Below are 16,356 nucleotides of genomic sequence, written 5' to 3'. Positions count from 1 at the left end.
CTGTGGTCCAAGACCGGAAGAACTCGAAGTCATAGGGTGCTACCCCTGGCACCGCTGGGGTCCTAAAATCCCCGGTACTTCAGTTGGCGCCCAACAGAGTGGCTCATCAGCGAAGTGACTTTCTGTGGGAGTGATCTTGTCAGGAGACTGAAATCTACTGAGGAGGACAGAACAGGATTCTACCAAGAAGGTACTCTGTGCACAGGGATTCTGGAGATTCTTTGATTATGCAGCCCAGTATATTTCTTATCTTCCTGATTTTGATCCTACACATGATGTCACTCCTGCTTGAGAACCCTTTTGGCGTGAGTATTATAAAAGACCGTTGGGTCATGTAGAACTTGACAGTTAGAATTTGGATTAGTAAAAGTAAGAGTTAAGTATAAGTGGGTCGCTCCCAGTCTTTTGGTTCTTTGGGTCTTTAATTTGGTTATCGCAATTACCAAAGCCGAGGGGTTGGTTTCTTGGTTTCTGATTTGGTCATTGCAATTACCATAGCCAAGGGTCTCGTATATTTGCGAGTGTATTGGTAGAGATAACCCCTTGAAGTTTGAAGCTAGATTAGTGAGCTATAAGATGCCTGATCTTAGCAAATTTGGAAATGTAGCTTTGGAACTTTGAAATTTGTGTTGGCCAACTTTTGGTTTGTATAGGTTTGGATATGCGAATTGCAATTTGTGTAGGCAGGTAATGAGGAGATATTTCTCCATTTGGTTTAGTTGAACGGTGCACGTACGAAAAGTACCTTACGCACCATTTTTGATTATAATACTTGCGTTTTCCGCAGTATTTTTGGCATGCCTGTTTGTAAGCTCACATGGAAAAATGTGTTGTTTTTTGGAGGGTACCATAGTGTGGGAAATATCTAAATAGGTTAGATTTAAAAACATATTTCTTCCTTGGTGATTTTGTATTCCCAGTGAATTAAAATATGACATAATACAAAACAAGGATACTTTGTTCTGCGCAGTTTTATGAATGAAGATATGCAGAACGATTTTGTTTGGTGTTCTGCTAGGCAAAGCTAGTTAATTGAGCGCATTCACTACTTCTTGGACATACATCTGTCTGTTGGGCTGTTTATGCAGTCTTTTGGAACACTATTGAGAAGCGTTTCTTGTAAATATGACTTACAACTAGTATTTGCAAATGGTTTGGTTCAAGTACAGTCTGTAAGCTGTTCTTTATTTCTGTCCTAAGTATTGATTTGTAAGTCAACTGTGTGTTTAAATGTCTATGTGGTTTTCCCATTAGTGCAACTTCTGTAAGTAAATTGCGACGGCGCTATTTATGAAAAATGGCTAAAGCGCGCTGTATTGTCTGTTTGACCCCTTTCTGTTTATGTCTGAAATGAGCTCAATATGTGTTTGTGGGTCTTCTGATGTTTTCAGTCTGTTAAGAAAAATGTTGGTTAATTAATGTTAAGTAGAAACTTAGGAAAAATCCAGAAATGAACCATGTGATGTGCTAAAATAGCTATATGTTGCTCTTTAATTTATAGAATGAGCAATTGTGCACATATACAAAACTGCCGTTAAATGCTTAAAGGATAAAATTAGAAACACATTCAATAGATATAAATAAGGCCCCAAAAACGAAATTATCTATTTTTGCAAAAGTAAATAAATTTACAGCATTTTCCTTAGATGCATTGTATTAGATGTTCACAGGCAGACTTTTCAGCTGCAGTATATTTGATAGGAATGTTCATTCAGCCAGCACTTTCCCAGTTAAACATGGGTGGAATTTTGCATAACCGTCCTTTTAAATGAAAGTGGCGCAAAAATGTGACGCGTTTCAAGTTAGGCTTATGCGCTTAGGCTTGTGAGTTAATGTGTCCAAAATGATAGGCAAGGGATACAGCTTGCTTTTTATACATGGAATTATCACAAAAACGAATAATTGGAATTTTTTTTTTTAAAGAAAATTATTAATCATGGAAAAATTATTTTTAAAAAAGATAAGTGCTTTTCAAAATCGTTTTTTGATATTTATAAAGCTTAATACTCATACTATGACCTCCTAGCATTAAAATTTGATTTAAGTTGTGTTGCATCACTAAAATGACAAGCATTCGCGTGTACAATTTTCCCTTGGCGCAGGCGCAAACAAGCTCATTTTTATAAAGTTATTATTTCCAATGCCTGACTCATGGGTCATGTGATAGACATTCTGGTATTGCATATTATGCAAGAAAATTGTAGGATACTCATTTTTTAATGCCTAAAATATCAAAGCCGAATTTGGGTAAAAGCACTGTTTAAACTGCATTTTCTTTCATTCAGAGTACTTTTTAAAGTGTCTCAGGCTTCAGTAAATGAATACATTTAGGTTTGATATATATTTACAGGTTGTGCCTTCTTATGATTCAATGAGTCAATGTGCCAGTACAAAGGCTTGTTTTAATATCAGGGTTGAAGGTTCTAATTTTAGCTGGGCCTACTGAGACGTTCATTCATTTGAGGTTGATGAAATGTGTACCATTGCATAGGATTGCAACAAACATTTATTCTAAAAAACGGATATATGTGTTATTAAGTTTTGTGAATTATTCACAGTAAATGTAGTTTAATAATCTGGGAATAGAGATAATTTTTTTAGCGCCTAAAAAGGAGAAATTATTTTACAAAATAGAGTGAATTATTGCAAGTTAGGAGGAATTAGGAAGGCCTTCTGGCTTTGACAAATTCAGAGTGGAAGAAGCTGGGGGCTAGGAGAGCTGCAGAGGCTGGCTCGAGTCGTGCTGCTGAGATGCTATCTTTAGTTTTCCCCGTAAACAATGGAGTAGGCTGTCACGTTGACATTTATGACCTTTTAAATTAGGGCCTTGTCTCTGTGAAATGCAGAATGACCTTACAGGCCTCTAAAAAGTGGGGTTTCTGGTTTCTCCACAAGAACATCAATAAAACTAAAGAACTTAATTCCAAAGGGAAAATATAGAAAAAGGGTTTCTTTGAAAGTCCCAACATCATATTAAATGCTCTACAGAACTGATACATTTGTGTCTCTGCTCTAAAATAAATAAAGTGTTGCATTAAGTCTTAGACAGAAAATAAGATGCAGCCCTTTTTCTAAAATTTTGAAGGCTACATGCCTCAGTGAGAGCGATTTTGCTAATTAAGGATTATTTTTCACAGTGGAAATTGTAGGTGCCAAATTAATATGGAGTGTCAGTGTAACCATTTTTTTCTTTTAGAAAGGTAAAACTACGGTGGCTTGATGTTGCGAGGTAACTGACAAGAGGGTAACAGTTAAGTAATGTAAATTTATTTTTGTGTATTTGGTCCTATCATGAATTGTTCTTGCTGGTCCTGTATGTTAGAAGAGAGACAGTAAAGTTATATTTGACAGCAGATTTCCATTGCCTGGTGATCTACTGTCAAAAGGAGGGTAAGGATTTTAAACCTGACAAATTAAACAGGCCCAAATATTGGGTTTTGGGCTGCAGGTTTACAGTGCATAAAAGTACATGACATGGTGTTTGTGTGTCACCGCTTATTCACATATGCTATTGTTTTGTCTATGCTTTTTGTGCTTGATATACAGCAAGTATATCTGACAGCTTGACGTTTTGTGCGTTTTTATTATTTTTTATTTTTTATTTATGCATGTTTTCGTTGTTTTTGTTGCTGCTTTTGATACTATTACAAGTTTACCTGTGTTGTGAGGGGATGGTCATGACGATGCCCATCGCTACGCAACAGTTGGTTGAACTTATTCTGGTTACTAAATTCCACAGCTAATGATATTTCATGCTGTGAAGATGAGAGACAACACTTCACCAGTGCATGTCTATTTGGCTATAATGGTATTGAAGGAAAATAAAAAGAGATCTACAGGATCGAAGTGTATCACCTGTAGTTAGTCACGTTACTGCCCTTCCCTTAAAGGAACAGGCAGCCTTACATTTATGTATCCTTGATTGGACCTAAGGATGGAATTATAGATCTGTGACTCAAGGTGGCCTAATTTCTATATTACATTAGTTAATGATGTTTTGCTTCCTAAGTAGCCTATGGCTTTTGTTCCTTAAAAGAAAACCAGGTTTTCATTTTTTTTTTCTCTGAAGAAGGAACTGGAACATTACCCAAGATTACCGTATATGGTGTAGTCGCCAGCGGTAGAGTTAAAAATTTGTGTAACTTTGGCCTTTTGTGTATCACCCGCACTCTTGGTGTTGTCACATGCCTGACTATCACCCAAGTAAATTCCTGTTCTTCCTATAGATTTTTTTTTTTCCTTTTGTTGCTTCTCCCCTGACCGATGTCGCATCATGCTTAGTTATTGGGGATTTTAGTTGTGTCCTAGTTCCAATTCCCTTTTCCGTATTCCTTTCACCAGTCAGCCCATTTATTATTGTAGGTGTATTGTTCAGGTACACACTTGCAGACTGCAGTGATGTACCAGGACCCCCATATTATGTATAATTCCCTTTTGTATGACCAGACTGGTTTTCAAGAATTTTCCTTAGGCCTGCTTCAATGTTTTCCAGCCTGACTGTCAGGGTAGCGATAGACTGGTTAACTGACTCAATATTATAGCAAGACAAGTTTTCCATATCAATAGGCGATATTTTACGTTTACCCTTTTGAACATGACGAATTTTCAATGTCTATTTTTAATGTGGTTTTTACCCCTTTTGCTCCATGCTGCTTTAATTTTTGGTGGGATCAGATGTGTTCTAATCATGCAAATATCAGGACCCTCTAGTTCTTGTCTTTTGTTTCCACATTTGATCATTAGCCTGTGTATTGCATAGTGCATTATGCACAGTTTTAAAGGGAGGTTTCTACATGCCCATGATAATCTGTACCATGTGATTTCTCTATTGAGATGTTCTAGATAAGGAATTTAGGAACACCTAGATGTAATCATTGAGAAAAAAAAAATGTGTTTGCCCCATTAGACAATGCCACCATATGTGAAGACATCCATTTAGATAGAATTCTCGTGTAGTTATCTATCCTTAGATGATGGAGGCTCTCACACGGAAACCCAATTAAAAAGCTTAGAGGCACTGTTTTGCCTACTGCCTTTATATTTGTATTGCTTTTTGAGAATAACAGTGTATTTTAGACCAAAATTGTCCCATGGCGTGTGGCCACTCCTTTGAAGATCACAGGCCACCTGTTTGCAGTCCCCTTGTTATACAATGAACTGTTTAAAGCATCACACTTGCTTCATCAGAAGGCGTTCAACATCAGAAAAGAAGGAGGAGCTGGTTTTGCCACAGAACCAGAATTTCAGTGCAAAAGAGCGCCTGTCATGTGCTGGTAACCTCTGACAGTGTGCAGTCCCTTGAGCCCCTTGGCCTGAGTTTTTGGCCACACAACCCCCTCTTTTTCCTTTGCTCCAATGGAAGTGCAGTGCACCAGCGGATCCAAGATTGACAAAAGTCAATACATTCTGGTGCCCATGAAAGAGCAGCCTGAGCGTCCTCTGACACCGAATGATGAGTGTTGGAGCCTGAGAATGGTCCCGGGTCTGCACAAGATGATCTGTGCCCACGACCAATGAAGAGCATATTATTTGTAGTGTCTGCCGCAGAGGAGAGACACAGGTGCACTGCCTTGAGACATTGAGACTTTCGAGTGAGCTGTGGGTGTTTGCCAGGAGGACACTCCAACTAAGCAATACTTTTCTCATGAAAGGCTTGAATGAAGAGGCCCATGCGAAAGAAAACAACAAAAGTAGATTTGATGGACAATAGAAGCCTGCCAGAGAAGCTTTTTGAACGGACTCTGGGCATAGTTGGTTTCACAAGAGGTTTCCGTGTGATTGTATAGACTAGGTGTTAGGAGACTGATTGTTTTGCTGGCATTGTTTTAAAGTACTATTCTGTTTAGTAAAAGCAGAATAAAGTCCATTTTCTGTGGAAAGAGTATTTTCACCTTAGAGCATTGATGAGGGTCACCACTGTTTCACCTGAACATACAAGAATTACTGAAATGCATAGGAGCCCTAAAAATGTTACTAGATAATTTTGGGATTTGCTTTTTGCTTAGGGTTGTGAAAAATTATTATTTCATTTGTAATAGTGGTCACTACTTTCTCCCGTTGTCTATATGTTCTTAATAACGTGTTTTCTAGTGGTTTTTTTTTTAAACATGACGTTGTCATTTATGGGTGGGATTGTTTTTCTCTACTCAATTGACTTCTGCACCCGCTTCCCAACTTATGTCTTTTCCTACTACTGCTTCTTTGTACTCTTTTCACCCTTTTCCTGAACATGGGCAGGTTAAAAGATCAGAATTCGTAAGCAATTCTTTTGTACAGCTTCTGCATCAACACTAGTTAGTAGTGAACATCACTAATTATTGGGTGTGTGATCTTATGCCACCTACTACAGGCAAATTGCGCAGGACACCTGCCCCAGGTGCCCTGGCAATCCTGGAAGGGGGTACCACTCCAGGTGGGAGGGTACAGAGCCCCAAGGAGGAGGACCGGGTATGGGAGAGGCCACCCCAGTCTTTGGTCCAGCCGCCGGGTACAGTCCTGGGGCTGGTGGGTCAGTGCCAGGATGTCATACCTGACCTGACAGGAAGGAGAATGGACAAAGGGTGCCAAGCACCTGGGGCTACTGCCCCGCGCTCCCTGGCGCCACAGAGGATTGAGAGCCCTGAGAGGCATACGGCCTGGGTCTCATCCCTGACTACTGTCAGTGGCCACTGTAGCATTTTGCTGTCTGTCTGTTGGGACACACCTGTGGGCCAGTTAAGGTTAGGTGCTGCACAGGTGGTGTCCACAGGTGAGGAGAAGGGTTCCCCATGGATTGGCTTGGTGGGCCCTGAGAGTATGGACAGAGGGAGTCCAATAGGTTCAGATTGGCCTAGAACTGGAGTCTGCTCCTGCAGTTGCGGGCCAGGTCCTTGTTCTATCGCCCCAAGCAGGGAAGACCATCACGGTGGTGATTGGTCTACCCTGTGTTTTGGCTGGAAGGGGGTTGTGTTGGACCTAGCCCTTTTTGCAGGGTCATCCCAAAACTTTTTGCCTTCCTCCTGCATTTTTTCTGACCTGTTTTGGCTATTTTATGACTCTGGGCATCTTACCACTGCTGATCAGTGCTAAGGTGCATATGCTCTCCCTATGGTAAAATTTATACATTGATTGGTGTCCATGTTTGGCTTATTCGGATTACTATCAGCCCCTAGTAAAGTGCACCAGGAGTGCCAGGGCTTGTAAATACAAATGCTGCTGGTGGGCTTGCAGCACTGGTTGTGCCACCCACAGAAGCGGCCTAGTAAAATGTGTCTAGGATCTGCCATTGCAGAACCTGCGTGCAGTCTGGTACTGTCATGCTGACTGCGCAAGTGCACCTACTTCCCAGTCCCTAAACCTTCCCTTAACTAAATATTAGTCACCCCTCTGGTAGGCCCAAGGGCAGGGTGCATTGTAGGCATAAGGTAGGACATGCCCTGATGTGTGTGGCATGTCTTAATAGTGAATTACAGCCATTTTCAATTTTCACTATTGAAGGCTACCTGCTCTCCATAGGCCAGAATGGGCTGCTGGAATTATTACACACTATAATCCCAGCGGACTCCGAGAGCGTGTTAGAAAGTCAAGTTTAGTATGCCTGAACTCAGAATAATAAAATACTTCTTTTAGTAAATTTTATTTTAATATCCTGTGTTTGTAAATACTACTTTTAGAAAGTTAGTATTTACTGGCTTGGCCTTTTCAGTCCGCCTCTGCTTTGTGTGTGTGTGTGCTGCCTAGTTTCATTGGGGAGCAGGGCTGGGGAATTCCAGGAGACAGGCTGGCTGCCAGGTGGTGGGTAGAGAGATTACACCAGGATGGGTGGGAGGAGTACACCTTGACTCTGAATAGACATGTGCTCTGCCACCACAATGCCGGCTCCACCCCCTGTGGAGCGGCTGATGTCTCTGCCCTGCTGCTGAAAGGAAAGAGCAGAGTCACCACAACAAAGTGCTCCAAAACCGGACTGAGCTAGGCTCAGGCCCCCTGGCGACAAAGAACAAAAGAAACTTGGTATAAGTGAAGGAGCTCTGCACCTAAGAAATCTGATCCTGTTTGCGCCAAGAAGAAACTCTGCCTGAAGAGAAGGACCTGGAAAAGCTGCATGGAGGAGTACTGTCTCTAGCCTGAGAGACTGGCCTGTGGTGGGTGCCTTGCTGCTGGAAGGAGAGGAAGAAAAGACTGAGAAAGACTTTTAAATTCAACTTGTGCTTTAAAGAACAATCTCCAAGGGCTTGCGTGTGAACTTGCCCCCTGAACTGCGCCCCAGGAACAGTGGGCGCTACCCCTCCCTGGAAGAAGAGGAAGCTGCTGTGGGTGGATTGCTGACGCTGACCCCAGAGAACTTGTGTGCCCCCATCTCGCTGAGCAACGCGACTTCTGCCCGCCTGTGCTGCTGTGAGCACCGTGAAGGCCTGCCCTGCCTGGCCTAAACAAAGTAAACAGCTGCCCCCTCGAGCCGTAGCTCGCAACGTAAAGCAGAGACTGTCTGTGTCCAAGCGCCGAGCCTCTGCGACCCCTGGCCTTGGAGGTCACTGTGAGGACCGACGACGCCCCGGTTCGCCGTCTGGACTAAGCCGACAGCGCTGCGCCGCTGGAGAAATCACCCCCGAGTTGCCCCTCCTGCTTCTGAGCTGCGAGGTGTCCTGTGAAGTCCTGAAGTGCCCCATGAAGCACCGCCGTCCACTGACCAAGAGGGACTGCAACGCGACGTGGGACGCCCCTCAACGGACTTCTGAGGCCGCCACGAACATTGCCCCCAAGAAATATGGTACTGTGAGCCCTAAGCACCTTGGTACGACACGTACGTTGCTTTGTACGGTCCGTACCGGCGCTGTCGTCCCGCTACGCTACTCACGCGAGAAGCGTGAGTCTTGGCACGGTTCGCACCAGCTGTACGAAGCGTCCCGACGAAGTTACGGTCCGTACCGCTGAAAATATATACACATTGCTCACGCGGGAAACGTGAGGAGTGGCAAGAGGCGTACCGGACTTGTACGACGCGTACCTATGAAGGTACGGTCCGTACGGCTTGAGTCCCAGTACGCGTGCTCACGCGTGAAGCGTGAGAAACGGCACGACGCGTAGAAATAGCGGTACGAAGCGTACGGAAGGCCCTACGACGCGCACAGACCCCAAGAAGTGTACTTTGCACTAAAAATTGCCTTTTAAGAACTGTGGCCTCATAGAATATTGAGAAAAGTAACTGGAACCCCCATTTTAAAGTGGAAGACTATTTAAAGCCTGCCTAAGAGTTTTACATAAAGAATCTTATTTTTATAAATACAGCCTTGTGTCTCTGTGTGGTGGGTTGGTGGTTATTGGGGGACGCCTTGAATGCTTAACCTAATGCCCTCTGGAATCTAGCCTGACTGCTCGCGCCACGCTACCTAGAGGGTGAGCAAGGGTTATTTTCTTAGAGTAATCCTTTGCCCTGACTTAGAGGAAAGGGTCCCTGCTTGTCTCAAGTGCATACCAGCGCCAACCAGAGACCCCGGATTCTAACACTTTGGATAGTAATAAAGTCTAATAGCGCAGGCAACCACTGCTTAACATGTTAAATCCGGACTTTGTGTTTCTCCGCACCAAGTGCACTTAACATATAAAGCCCACAAGTTTGTGATATGTGACTCCCCCACAATGTAGCCCACATTGTCGTTTGTAACATTCCCAGTGAATTGATTTACACACTTGTATGATTCATTATCTCTGTGTAATCCGTTTTTGTGCTGTAAAGTGCTCTGAGATCCTAAGTTAGTATGAATAGTGCTATAAAAGAAAATAGAAATAAATTAGGAAGTGCAATTAGTGTAATGGGTCATACAGATAGATCTGACATTTTTACGGCGCGCGCAGCTCTTACACATAGGAATTTAATAAAGTCAAACACCTGGCTCCGAATCATAGGCACCTCACTCACAATGATTTTGCGTAGGGCACTGTTGCAAGTCTTTTTGCTGCGCTGCCTTACTCCAAATTGAAGGGGCAGGAATGCACCCTATTTACGAGATACAGTGCATTGGTGTCCTTTCAGCCGGCGCCCAATTTTGTGCCTAGCACCAACTCAGGCACCCTTGCACAATGTGCACTACGGTCTGTGTTGTTGGAAGGATTGTTTTTGTGCAGAGAGGAACACCTTCCTGCAAAAAACAATCCATGGAAGCGTGTTTCTCTTTCCATGTGTGCTGTAGAAGAATATTTCTCCTTGTTACGTCTGCCCTGGGAGGCGTACACTTTTGACACATTCCTAGATTTACAGATCCTTGTAAATCTGGGAATGCGTCAAAACCCATGGGTGTTGCATGGGAACACCCACTGCAACGCCCATGTAACGCCTCCCTGACGCAGTGTAAGGAAACGCAGCAACTTGCGCTGCCTTACACCATATCCACCAGGCCATAAAAAGCCACGCAGAGTGCCTTGCGTAGCCTCGCAGATATGGGTCTGCACTCTGCGCTGCTGGAGCGTCCTGAAAAGTGGCTTTGCGTAGCCTCGCAGATATGGGTCTGCACTCTGCGCTGCCAGAGTGTCATGAAAAGTGGCTTTGCGTAGCCTGGCAGATATGGGTCTGCACTCTGGGCTGCCAGAGCGTCATGAAAAGTGGCTTTGCGTAGCCTGGCAGATATGGGTCTGCACTCTGGGCTGCCAGAGCGTCATGAAAAGTGGCTTTGCGTAGCCTGGCAGATATGGGTCTGCACTCTGCGCTGCCGGAGCGTCATGAAAAGTGGCCTGCGTAGCCTGCCAGATATGGGTCTGCACTCTGGGCTGCCTGAGCGTCATGAAAAGTGGCTTTGCGTAGCCTCGCAGATATGGGTCTGCACTCTGCGCTGCCGGAGCTTCATGAAAAGTGGCTTTGCGTAGCCTCGCAGATATGGGTCTGCACTCTGCGCTGCCAGAGCGTCATGAAAAGTGGCTTTGCGTACCCTGGCAGATATGGGTCTGCACTCTGGCCTGCCAGAGTGTCATGAAAAGTGGCTTTGCGTACCCTGGCAGATATGGGTCTGCACTCTGGCCTGCCAGAGTGTCATGAAAAGTGGCTTTGCGTAGCCTGGCAGATATGGGTCTGCACTCTGGGCTGCCTGAGCGTCATGAAAAGTGGCTTTGCGTAGCCTCGCAGATATGGGTCTGCACTCTGCGCTGCCGGAGCTTCATGAAAAGTGGCTTTGCGTAGCCTCGCAGATATGGGTCTGCACTCTGCGCTGCCAGAGCGTCATGAAAAGTGGCTTTGCGTACCCTGGCAGATATGGGTCTGCACTCTGGCCTGCTAGAGTGTCATGAAAAGTGGCTTTGCGTAGCCTGGCAGATATGGGTCTGCACTCTGCGCTGCCAGACCATCATGAAAAGTGGCTTTACGTAGCCTGGCAGATATGGGTCTGCACTCTGCGCTGCCGGAGTGTAATGAAAAGTGGCTTTGCGTAGCCTGGCATATATGGGTCTGCACTCTGCGCTGCCGGAGTGTAATGAAAAGTGGCTTTACGTAGCCTGGCAGATATGGGTCTGCACTCTGTGCTGCCGGAGCGTCATGAAAAGTGGATTTGCGTAGCCTCGCAGATATGGATCTGCACTCTGCGCTGCCAGAGCGTCATGAAAAGTGGCTTTGCGTAGCCTGGCAGATAATGGTCTGCGCTACCAGAGTGTCATGAAAAGTGGCTTTGCGTAGCCTGGCTTATATGGGTCTGCACTCTGCGCTGCCGGAGTGTAATGAAAAGTGGCTTTGCGTAGCCTGGCAGATATGGATCTGCACTCTGCGCTGCCGGAGCGTCATGAAAAGTGGCTTTGCGTAGCCTGGCAGATAATGGTCTGCGCTACCAGAGTGTCATGAAAAGTGGCTTTGCGTAGCCTGGCATATATGGGTCTGCACTCTGCGCTGCCGGAGTGTAATGAAAAATGGCTTTGCGTAGCCTGGCAGATATGGGTCTGCACTCTGCGCTGCCAGAGCGTCATGAAAGGTGGCGCACCGGCAGAGCACGGGGCTTGTAAATAACATGCTTGCGTCTTTGATTCCTCCCTTGCATTGATATGTGGGTGTTGGGCTCCAGGTAACACTAAGCCAGGATGAGATTGGGACAAAAGAAGGGCCTTGGACCCAGCTGGAAGTGAAAATAGAATCCCCCTCTTCTCCTAAGGGTTGTTGCTGTGTAAGAGAAGCCGGCAGCGTGTGGCTCTTACTGAATAAGTCCCAGAGTCCGCAAGTTCCACTGGGACAAATTCAGCATATTTCACTGATGCTGGACCCATCCCAGATCAGGCGCAACAATAATTGCCTAATTCGTCTGGATCTTCCTCATTGACTGCGCTGATGAAAGGAAATCATCACACAAAAAGAGGGGGTAAAAAGAGGAGAGATATGATGTGAGATTTGTAGACTGAGGATTTCAGAAAGATTTGAGGAGAAAAAGTACCCTACTGCCCTGGTCTCACCTCACCCATAGGGGAAAGCGAAACTGACCATAACCCAGCCCCGCCAGCACGTGCATAGTAGTGCTTTCATTTACAAATGTCATTTATATGACCAATGCTCTGTGCGCTCTCCAGAGAGGCCAAGGATTGGATGTGCATTTAGTATGAATGACCCATTGGCAGGCACTGTGACAAACCTGTAGGGCCTTCAGTCTCCGGACTCTCAGTCGTGCCCATCATAAACACCCAACCACAGTCTGAGCTCACCCAGACCTGAGGGTGACGGCTTCACAATTTATAATACATTAGAGTCATATGTTGCATGACAATAAAGACACAGAAACACATCATCTGAAAAAATGAAATTCTCTTAGGAAATGCAAGATGGATGAAAGCATGTGAAATGTGAATGGGGTCTGCTTTGCTGACCTGGGGTACGTCAGGGTTTTTGCAGTCATCTCTGAGACGGGTCAAAGGTGTAAAGAGACTGCAGAGGCTCATGGGATTGTCCAGGCCAGCAGTGGTATAAGAGCGGCCAGCGCTAATGATGAAGGGGAATGGAGTGGGATCGGATAAGAGGTGTGAGAGTTGAGGGAGTGTGAGAGGGAGGGTGAGGAGTGACCGTTCCAGGAGAGTTGAGGGAGTGTTAGTGAAATGAAATGAAATGAAATGTTATTGGTATAGACCTCTTCCGAGATCCAGAATATGTTAAAATAGTTTATACATATTTCCAATTCCATAGTACCACCATATATCACGAAATACATTATATACAAAAGAGAATATTATTCTTAATGTAAACATCTCTAAAATAGTGGGAGAAACGCTTAAAAAAATTTAAAAAACTTTGTGACCTACAAATTCATCTTGTGCGGTTCTTATAAGCTCAAGCAGATCCATTGTTCTAAAAATATTATAATTTGTGCAAATCGGTTTTAAGAATCGATTGCGTGCATCAACCAAGCTGCTATTTGGACAGACAAATAGGACATGTACCAAATCTTGGATTCCTCCTCTACACAAATCACATTGGCCAGTTTTATCAAAAATTACCGCCCCATTTTTTTGTTATATCTTTTAGCGGTAATGTCCTCAGTCTTAGCATCAGGATGCATAACCTTATGGTCCAATGTAAAACTCAAATATTTTGGGATCTCTTTATACTCCACCCTAGCTAGTGAGAGCTTATAATGCGATAACTGTTGACAATAAAGTTTATCCATTTCATAGCTCAAGCTCGGAGTAGATTTTTTCTGAAAAAACTTTAGGAGTACAGGAGACCAACTTTGTAAAAGATTCTTGGAGCAGTGGAAGTGCTCCAAAGCAATCTCTACATTTCCTTTAAACGTATTTATTCCTGGCCCAGCCTAAAAAGTTTCTTGTCATATAATTGCTCTCAATGTACCTTCAGGTGCATGCAATATGTTATAAGCCCACCTGACAAGGTTTGCCAAGGCTCTTGTGTATCTACTCACTACCCCGAATTCCAGTCGGAGTGCGTGAAAAGGAGTGGCTTGACTTGTAGTAGTAAGCATATGTAAGAGTTTTCCCTCCTTGAGATGTAAAAAAAAAAAAAACATTGATTTATAAGAATATATTCTAAACCATACGTTAAAATAGGGGTAATCTTTGTTCGATAAATTTCCAAGAGGGCTGAAAAATGTTGTCTCCCAGTAGATGAATAAAACTTTTTTATAGCACTAGCATGGGATACTATTTTTAATTCAGTCCGTTGAAAATGCCAGGCAGTTCCAATAGACTGGTAGAAAACTCTCCCTAAATAAATGTAAGTAGATGCTGTATCTACTGGAGTGCCTCCTAATTTCCAGCCAAAAGGTACTATTTTTGTTTTTGAGATATTTATTCTTAAACAAAATTTCTCGAAGGGCGTGGCTTGGAGCGTCAAGATGGCGGTCGCACTCTGAGAGTGCTCCGGACCCCTATGTCATCTGCTCCGAGTGTGCGCCACCATCGGCAGCTGTCCTCCCTTTCCAGCGGAGATACCCATCTAACCGCAGCCAGGTGTGGATGTTGGCGTGGAGCAGACCCAAGAAATGCGAGGTGCAGCAGTCAGATGTATGTATGTATGTATGTGCGGTCTTATATAGCGCTCAAATTACCCTTGGGCATCTCGGCGCTTGCATTGGGAACCCGTCCTGGTTTTTCCCTGTGAGATAACCCGTACTGGGCATCCCCAAGGTGAAAGCCAGGCATCCCGCCGCGGGGGGCCGTTGTGGAGATTAAGCAAGCTTGTTGCCCAGAGCTGCATAGTGTGAACTCGTGCTTAGAGTAGGCACCGAAGCGAGAATTATTGAGTCCGTGGACAATTGGGCTCCAGACCTTGCCGCGTCGGGAATCGAACCCTGGTCCCGGGTCTGACCTCTGCTTCAGGGTATGCCTCCTCTAACCAGTGAGCTACACTTCTCCACCAGGCCTCCCAACTGCACCCCTGACAAAATGGCGGCTCACACTCACCACACCAAATCATAAAGGCCAGGGATCACCCTCCTCACAGCGACGTAGATGTGGCCCGACACATTCCTGAGGCCCCCGCATCAAACATAAGCAGCAATCGGAGGCCCCAGGAGTACCTGGGACATACCTACACGGTGATTGAGACCCCGACCCCCGAGGTGGGCCCAGAATTGTGCTCCGCCCAGCGGGCATGCCTGGTGTCCTCCTCCCGGCCTGGTGCGACGCAGGAGCCACCCACCCGGCGCCACCTCTCTTACGGGCCTGTGAGTGATGGGGCCATACACACATTCCGGAGGGAGGGGAGCCCTCCTGGCCAGATCCTATCACTATTGGAGCGATCATATCTGAGGATCCGTATAGACCAGCCTGCATCCGAGCACTTGGTGCGCCGCAGCTGACCCTGAGGGAGATTGGGACTGAAGACTTACCCACCCGCACATTGAAGGCCAAGGATCAGCTGCGGTGGTCGCGCAGTGGGGCCTCTGGTGAAGACACCCCCCCCCCCTCTATCTCTCCTGACCGCCGGGGAGCTCGGATCCTAATGGGATTCCCTCTTCCTTGACTGGGGGGCCTCCGGCACGGTGGCGCTCGCCCTGGGCCTGAGAGGCTGGTGAGCCCTAGGATGGAGAGCAAGTGCTTTGTCATCCTACTGTGCAGCGACGCGGGACGACACCTGACTGCCTCCAGGTAAGGGAGATCAGCTGCGCGCTCACGCAGCGGTGGGCCTCTGTCCCCCCTCCCTTCCCCATTGAACTCGCGGCAGCAACACGGCCGGACCCCCCACCTCCCAGAGATTCCGCATTCTGGTGTCCTCACCTGGCTAACGCTCAGTATCCCCTCCATTTATCCAACTGGAAAACCCCAACCCAACTCTGGATGCCCGAGGGAACCGAGTAACTTAACCCTTACACCCGCACCCTACAAGCAGCAGTCCCCAAGAAAGCAGACTTGGGGCGAACACCTGACTTGGCCCTGGGAGCACCTGGTTTCCAGCAGCTGCATCCCGTGCCGGGTGTGCAGCTGTCACCAGAATGATCTGGACCGCCCTGAGTGCTGGCAGGGGGCGGCCCTGGTGGCCGAGTGGGATAGGCCCGATGTTGAGTGGAATTGGTCCAATATCCCCCCCACTGCCCCGGCGATGCCCATCAGCCCCGGCCACTGAAGGCTCAGCCCTGAAGAGAAACACACACCACAACGTCGGCAACCTCTGGCACGAGCTCTTCCAGGACCTTGTCTTTCCCCTGCCACCCAATTGGCCCTGCAATTCACGTATCGTAGAATTTAGTGAAACTTCGGGCTGAAGTGGCCGTATCCCAAGGACTTGCCTACCCCCATCCTTATTGTGGCTCTGAGGCATCGACGGTGGGGCCCCGCTCTGCCGGACGCCGGGACCTACCTCAGCAACACCACACGGCCCGACCTGGGCGATACCGGGATTCCCCCCCCCCCCCCACCGCCCGAAAGACCAGCAAGCACTCATGTGAACCCACAAGACGCTTGGAC

Source organism: Triturus cristatus, chromosome 4_1 (genome assembly GCF_964204655.1).
Source record: "Triturus cristatus chromosome 4_1, aTriCri1.1, whole genome shotgun sequence".
Taxonomy (NCBI): Eukaryota; Metazoa; Chordata; class Amphibia; order Caudata; family Salamandridae; genus Triturus; species Triturus cristatus.
This window is presented reverse-complemented; position numbering follows the sequence as displayed.